The following is a 5,492-nucleotide window of genomic DNA, read 5'->3' as shown; positions in this document are numbered from 1 at the left end:
ATTTGAAATAACTGCACATGTATGAGTTAAATGTTCGGGAAGATATACAGCCTTGCTGGGGATTTGCACAGTTCCCGCCCAGGTCATTCAGTGGCTGGATTTAGGTACAACACTAATTAATGTACTAACTAATTAACTAATTCAATGCATTTTGTACGGTATCCTCAAATGGTCACATTTGGCTAAAAATCAGTCCATTGAATTTCCTATGATAGTCAATAGGATCACGATCAGTCAAGAGTATGGGGGAATTTTACTTAACATAATCCTGAAATTTGATACTGCACCGTTCAGGTTGGGAGGATGTATTAAATTGCCTCACAGGATATACTGTGAAGCACAGTGACTGTGTGTTTCCTGCTACTAAGGGTAATGAAGCGTTGGTCTAAAGCGGTCTGAAAGAACGGGATCGATTTCATTTTCAGCTGTGGTGGGGTGGGGAAAGAGGCATTGCTCAAGTATCCTGGACAATGGATACGAGAAGGCACACTTCGCCCCAGGAATGCACATGTCTCTGCAATATAAGAATGACGCAGTACAAGAATGCGATGCACAAGAGAGTAACTTGCGGAGTGCTAAATGAATGGGACTCAGCAAGATCCTCTTTTGCGTATCTTCAGGTAGAAAAAGGGACAGAAAGTGGAACCCGGATTTTATGGGTCAGCACTGAGGCATCCAGTATTTTTTTCCCCCTTTAATGTCCATATTTCAAATGATGGGCATGTACTGTATCACTATGTGAAAAAATAACATCGTACAGTTTTAATGAGGTTTCGAATTCTAACTTCTACCAATCTAACAGAGTATAGTATTCACACATAGGCTGAAGAGGATTCATTACAAATCCAGTCCTTTTACTGATCACGAGGCTCATAAAATTTTTCACAAATCTGTGGTTAATATATGTTTACTTAAATGAAGAGAGTGCATGAGTTTAATCAAGATAATTCAAACGGTAATAAATAGCTTGTGTGTTTCTTTAGCACTGGGGCAATCTCTTACGAAACAGCAGCTCATTTTATTCCAACGGCAAAGGTTGCATTTCAGACCTGTATAGTTCAATCCCAGACAGGGCGAAACCTTGGGCAAGTTTCCTTACTCCACACAGAGCCTAATAATAATCCCTCCAAAATCAAAAACAATAATAAATTGGTCATTTTCAATCTACGACTGTTTGTGGGACATTGCTGTGCGCAATTGGCTGCCACGTTCGCCCACAAATATACAGTCAATTCACTTTACAGTGTCTTCTGTGAAGCGCTTTGGGACGTCCTCCCGACGTGAAAAGCGCTATATCAAATGCAAGGATTATTATTATTATTATTATTATTGGATGGCAAAAGAGAAGCATTTCAAGGATCCACAAGAACCTGTAATGCTTACTTTGATCATTAAATTCTACAATTTCATCTCCATCAAGAACATTTCAGCACTGTTCATTTAAACCTTTATTCATTCCAAGCTGAAGAGAGGTATTACCTTCCTATTTTTTTCTGACACAGGATTAATAACTATCAAATTGATCACATTTGGAATAGAATGGTTTGCTGTGCACATTTTCTTATGGAAAGAGTTGCACCGCAGAATATAAGTTTATGCAAAAATCACTTAACTACTGGCTTGATGAGAATATTTCAATAACTAATGTAACACCAATATTTTGCTATCAGTGTTGTGGAGACAAGAGAGACATTAAAGAGGGACAGATAATAATTACAATCCTTGCATTTGAGTTAGCGCCTTATCATGTCTTCAAGATGTCTCAAAGTGCTTCATAGTAAAGTGAATTTACTGTATATTTTGTGTCCCACAAACAGTCGTAAATTGAACGACCAAACTATTATTTTAAGGAATTATTACCCCCGGAAAAGCGATCGCCAATCGACTAACAACCGGGTTCCTACTTACTGTGGAGTAAGGCATGTGGAGTTAGGAAACTTGCCTAACATTTTGGCCGTCCCAGGAATTGAATCGAGGACCTCTCGCTGGTAAGAATGAGATAATCATTCTTCCATGGTTGAAAAATGGCAATTAAGTAAGAGGCTCATTAAAACGAAGATGCCAATCTAGAACCAAATTACTGCGTAAGAGTTCTCATATTCCACCTTATCTAAAGCAAGCGAGACCCACATGTACCAACAAAGAAAACTAACTTAATAACTTCAAGCCTACAGTAACAGGAGGCCATTGATGCATAGGGTCCATAACCTGTTTGACCACCACTAATGGAGGAAAAATATCCGTAGAGGGCTTCACAACGATTGTCTCTGTGAGTGCAAAAAATACAAAAAGGTGAATCCACCCAGACCACATTATTGTTCCTATACAGGACCTATTTCAGACAATTCTAGTTTCTTTCTTGCACTGAACCGTGAGCCACTATGAGTTTCAAAGTCCTTACTTGAACCCACAACCATCGAACCTACAGGCCAGAATGCTCCCAACTCAGCTAGACATTGTAAATAAGCACAAGTAATATTTAAAATCAAAGACTGGGCAAATACATATGTGTGGGTATAATATTGTGTAGGTGGTATACATAGAAATCTCAATCTGCTTTAAGCATGGTGGTAGACTTCAGCATGAATTAAACACCCAGCTGACCAAAAAAAAAAGATTAAGTGGCACAACAGTGATAGAAAGTTCCCTTCGGTGATGCTGCAATGCAGGTATTAATGAAGGTCAAAATGAACAAGAGTCATTCGAGGATTGCTGCCAGAAAAAAAGGCTAGGGAAGAAGTAACTGAATGAATCAATTCAGTGCAGACAGGGATAAAAAGCTGGCAAAAAGGTACTGAAGGTAATTTTTTTTAAAATATATTTTTCAAGTATGTTCTGTGTGTGAAGCAACTGTTTTGAAAAAAACGAGCACTGAAATGCTGTTTGTAATCAACTATTTGAAAGCCAGTAACCATCTATATGCTCTGATGTGCAAACATAAATTAAATGTACTTGAAAAGGTTATTCCGAAGCTCAATAACGCCTGTCCTTGATTGTATGCATGTGAAATTGGCAATGATGAAAATAAATGCCCAGAGTTGTTTGGATGGGAGAGGGGGGGAAGGAAATGAATAAAATTATAATTAAGGTTTCTGACCTTCTCAGAAAACTAATTATGACATCCAAGTTTGGTGTTCAGACGAGTTAATCTATCAATATGCAATGTACTCCCAAAGGACACCAATTTCTGTAGTTCAGAGTGCTTATCTATTTCATTCCTTAAAGTCTAATTCCAAAATATTCCCACTCTCATTTGTTCTCTTTAAAATCTAATATCAGATCGAAAGATTATCTGCCTCAAATGACTGACTTAAGTGTAAACAACTAGTGTAGAAGTTAATGATGCTTTAACCCATTATAATTCGCTTGGCTGCACTTTTCATGGCAATATTAATCCGAACAAAATCGTGGCTAAGAACTCTCAGAAACCCTTTGAAGATCATCTCTATTTTATTAATTTTGAGAACAATTGTGATAAGATTGTATTTGAATCAATGTCAAATAAAACCGTTCAAATCCTAGATTTAATTGTACGCGCAATTTTGAAGACATTTTAAAACTTTCATGCAAGAAGTACAAAAAGATCAATTCAAGAAATTTTCTTTTTTTTAACTGAAATTTGGAAATATTCCTTGCGAATCGTTTCCTTGCACCACTTTCCCTTCCACTGACGAGCCATCCGAAAACTAAAGTGCACTCACTAAAATAACAGAAAAACCTTCCATTTTCTGTGGTGCTAACCTACCTGGTTACTGGTTACCCGATGAGGCTTCACAGCAAGAAATAGTCTTAAGATACTCACATTTAGCTTTTCAAACACTGATGGCAACATGCAGACGATTCCATGTTTTAACTCTGCATTCAATCTGATGCACACACACACACACACACACCCCCGTCCTTTCACAGGCTGCTGTTTTCTGTGGAATCTCACTGGGTCTTCACATCCCAGCCTCTCAGAGCCCTCTTAAATGCGCTGCTTTTATTTTTACTGACCTGTGATGTTTGTCTCGTGGATTGGGAATGTTCCAAATTCTCAGGAACACACGAGGAGCTCGGTTGAGAAAGTGGAGTCGTGCTCATCGGTACGTAACGAGTCCCTTTCTGCAGCCTGGGGGGAAAAAAATCTTTTCACGCCATCGTCATAGAGGAGGTGCAACCTGCCAATGAGAAAGGGAAGGAGGCAGCACTGCCAAGGTCAAGCCTGACGAGGAGACACTGCAACCCTCTGGTAACACCATTCAGAGTAAAAAAAATAACCTTTAAAACACTGTGGGCCATCGTCTCCTCCTCTACCCTTCCATCGGTTTGTTCCAGCCAATTCATGTCAGATCATTTATGTTCCTTCCTTCTAATAATTCCTCCCTCAGCCCCCCCCCCCCAGGTTCTCTCCAGCCAATTTGTGTGGATAGCTGGTGAATTTAGGCAATGGCATTACACCAATTGGTTGGTATATTTCATCTTGGTTTGAGTTTGCCAAAACGTATTCTTTCTCCAGAAAGGGAACTATTGCATCCAAGATTTTAAATGATCACACGTGTAATCAACTGAAATGTAATTCAAGAACACATGAACGGCATAAATGATCTGCAGCCTATTTATCTGCTCGAAATGTAGCCTTCACACATGATCCTCGTTCACACAATGCCTTTACTTCTCCAAGTACAGTGTCAGTGTCTGACTGATCTGTGCTTGTGCTGTTACCTGGCTCCCTCTTGTGATAAAAGCAGTTCAGTTTATTTTATAGTGTAAATGTGAGGCAGTCAACTCAATCACGAGAACAGAAATATTAATATTAAACTCACCTGGATTAACACAAGCAGTGTCTCATTAAATACCTGTCGTTTCTAATATCCTTTTCTTAAAACCTATCCCCACGTCCATAACATATATGCCAATGAAAACATCTACTCAAATCTTAATTTTGCAAACAATCCTGGAAGGAAAGAAAATGATTTTTTGCAGGATCCATGACTTGAGATGACAGGGAAATAACTTGCTTCCTGTCGGCCTCCATAACCAGATAGTCTAATAATTGCCTGGGGTGATTTTCACTCACTCCTTTTGTGGAAGCATTGGGTTTAATTTATTTTGCCTCCAATTTTCAGAGCAAATTATGATGATTTTCAATTACGTGCACGAGTGCAAAATTCACACACGTTTAACGTGATTTCGATGCGACTAATTTGCTGGAAGAACATGGTTTCGCAGGAAGCAAAGCAACCCCATTCCAGCAAATTAAAAAAATATATATTTTTTTGCCATCAAAAAATATCACATTTTGTATTTGGTCAATTAACACCAAAATTCTAACTGTTGGAAAACTAATTCTTAAAAGAAAACCCAGAAGGTTAAAGAACCGCTGTTTGAAAGAAAGTCTTCTTATTTCTCACCTTGCAGGAGAATGTCTCGCACCACATTCCCTTCGTCCTTTTTTAAAAAAATATTGAACACTTAAAAAACACAAGATGAACCAAACTAAAATTGGTGAC

The sequence above is a fragment of the Callorhinchus milii genome, unplaced genomic scaffold (genome assembly GCF_018977255.1).
Source record: "Callorhinchus milii isolate IMCB2004 unplaced genomic scaffold, IMCB_Cmil_1.0 Scaffold5, whole genome shotgun sequence".
NCBI classification, from domain to species: domain Eukaryota; kingdom Metazoa; phylum Chordata; class Chondrichthyes; order Chimaeriformes; family Callorhinchidae; genus Callorhinchus; species Callorhinchus milii.
The sequence above is the reverse complement of the archived record's forward strand: the minus strand, read 5'-3'. Positions refer to the sequence as shown.